The 3,033-nt window shown below is 39.8% G+C and overlaps 1 pseudogene; it reads right to left on the bottom strand.

Annotated features, from left to right (window-relative positions):
- Nucleotides 1-662: 662 nt before the first annotated feature.
- On the bottom strand, nt 663-2,564 carry LOC106567468 (uncharacterized; annotated as a pseudogene).
- Nucleotides 2,565-3,033: the final 469 nt, after the last annotated feature.

Here is a 3,033-nt window from a genome sequence, read left to right on the forward strand (position 1 = left end):
CTTTAGAGAAGGGTCATGTACTGCAACATGTACTGCACTGACACAATTGACTGACGATTGGTTGATTTCAGACTTGATCTCTTATTTGTACATATAGGCACCCGATTAGCCACCAATCACCCCCTTAAAAGGTGGAAAAATCTTACCAATCACACCATTCATATGGTGAATATGGTATCCCACACGCGGACCGGCGAGGTAAGTAACTGATCTTTAAGCAGGTATTGGCAGTGGTGGTCAGCTAGTGAAGAGGTTCCTATCCAGCTAGCAATGATGAATCGGCCTAGAAGCGGCCCTCTTCCGGGGGCCCGGAACTGATTGAATCAGCCCGGAATCGGGTTCCAGAATCGTCCCGGAATCAAAATGAATGACTGCCCAGAATCGGCTCAAGTACATCGGACCGTTTCTGTCTATTCCGTCTATTCAGCCGACTTTGCCGGCATTTTACCATGCAAATTTAAAATAAATGTATACAAAATTACCAGATTTAGTCATTTTAAATATGACTATTATACATTTTATACATATAAATTATACCCATCACAAGTTTTTAATGCTGATTAATTGCCTTCAACAAAGTATCAAAATACTAAAATACTACTTAAAAAGGAAAGACCTTTAAAGATTTAAATTTCAATGTTAAAAAATGTTTTGCTCACAGGAACAATGAAAAGTAGTTTTATTTTGTATATTTAAGCTTTCGTTCTATTTAAGCTCTGCTAGGCATTCGGTTTTCTCCATCACTCCTCCAAGGTCTGGTCACTTCTCACTCGCTCTCTCCTTTCTCTCCCTCCATCTCTGTCGGGGGCTAGCTGCATCCATCGTTTTACGTATTTTTCTATCTCCACATCAGGAACTTCAGAATGGCTGCGCCGCACAGGACCTTTGAAAATATCAGGAAGAGAGAAAATAGAACACTATTGAAATACTTCAAGAAATGACTCATAGTTTATGCAACTCCCCTATGCCTACAAAATTGTTTTATCAATGGCTTTTTGTAAAATATTTCCAGTTCATTATATTCTTCCTGCCTTAAACTGTGTTGTAATAATGAACTTCCCAGCTGACAATCAACTGACACGCTGGCCTGTTTTATTTAATTAATCACTTCATGCCTCTCTGCCCCATGAAGTGGCCTTGAAAGAAAACTTACCGATAACAACACTTTTTAAGGCAAGAGGTTCAAAAGCCTATTTCCCATTGGCCCCTCTCCAATTCATTTTCATGGCCAGGACATTTGTAAGGAGTTTTGAAAGGATTCTCCACACATTCTCCTTGGTGGTCATCCCTCCAGACAGTCTCAAATACATGGTCTGAAAAACAAAAATGCATATATAATGAATATAATACTAATTTGAAGAAAGCTGGAATGGTACTCTGGGTCAGATCGTGGCTTGGTTGATTACTTTTCAGCAATACATGTAATGATATCTTGTCATACCAGGTTCTTTTTTAAGTCTTGATCTGAATGTTGGCCCTCCACTCTCCTCAAGTCTTCCAGCAAGGACATTGGAAGTCAAAGGTCTGTCAAATCTGGAACCTCATCCAGGGTTGATCTGTTCACCTGGAGCTTTTGCAGCTGCGGCAAAATCAGCTTTTGCTTTTGCTTAATCATTTCTATGGAGGTTAAGATCTCACGAAGAATTGCTGCACAAATACAAAACAGAACACAGTTGTGTTTTATCCCTCACATTCTTTCAGTAGTTGAAGTTATAAAGGATAATAAAGATAAATATAAACAACATAATCAACTCAATCACATTAGATCAGGGGTGGGCAACTTTGATGTTGGTGTACCTTACATGTAACACTTACGATCACACACTGGCTGCTGCTGCCGTTGAATGTTTTGCTCAAGCCTTGTTGGCCTATCAGAATTTCCAGGTATCTCTCTTCTGTGCTCTGGAGGTCTGATAACTGGTGCAGGTGGCAAACCCTTAGAGGTGTTGGACTGGCCCTTGCGTGAAAACTTTTCCATTGGCTCCTCATCCTCACTTTCAGTGGCACTGAATATTTGCTTATTTGTGCCCCTGATGTTAAAAATATAAGCTTATTGAACTCATAAGAATGACCAGTAAAGTAAACATATGTTGGATATTTAGGCCATCCACTGAGAAATATATTTTTTAAATCATATTTGTTATAGTTGTTATACCTTCCTTTTCTCTTCATATATGCATGGCGGTCATCCTCCTCCTCAGTCTGAAGATCAGATTAGACCACAGCCAGTAAAAGGAAGCTTATGGCGAACATCTTCATGTGTCTGTAAGGGAATATAAATGTATTGTGTTTGGATTGCAGATACATATTGTTGTCTCAGGAGGTTGATGTCAGTTATAAATAGTTGACTGCAAATATAACATTATCTCACCTCTAGCGAACCTGATGTTCACATCAAACAAATCCCATGTTTCGTCAGGTGCTTCTTGACGTTTCACTGCCCTTGTGCAGCGTCCTGTGGATGTATAAGGGGGCCAGTAGCTCATGCCATCCTGGACCCATGATGAAGGCACAACTTCGGTCTCCTTCTTCTCCACAGATATAAAGTCCACAATGTGAAACATGCTGTGTAAATTGAGAATGAATATGCATCATTTATAGTATTGAAAGTAAGACTCTCATAAGAGGACTAGCTCTGCTGACCAGACAAACACAGGCTGTGGTGTTGATTGGAACCGCTGACCCTCACTGATTCTGAATGTCCCACATTTAGCCCACTAGATTGTGTATTTGTGTCATGGTTATTTTTTAGACATGTTTTACTTTACCATGCTTGTTGGTGACTTATGTATGATCACAGGTTTGTAGTGTATGTATATTACTTAATATTTCAATATGATATGAATGATGTAGTGCTCATTACTTTAGACACAAATTCATGCACTTTAAAAGACACATTTGTATTAAAATATGGTGAATCGAACCCGAAACAAGCCAGAGAACTGTCAGTGCAGGTTGAGAGGAGTGAGAAGAAAACTGCTCCTGATGGCGATGTCCCCCTTAGCTAGCAGCGCTGCTTATCCAGCCAGTTCA

Source organism: Salmo salar, chromosome ssa13 (assembly GCF_905237065.1).
Source record: "Salmo salar chromosome ssa13, Ssal_v3.1, whole genome shotgun sequence".
NCBI lineage: Eukaryota > Metazoa > Chordata > Actinopteri > Salmoniformes > Salmonidae > Salmo > Salmo salar.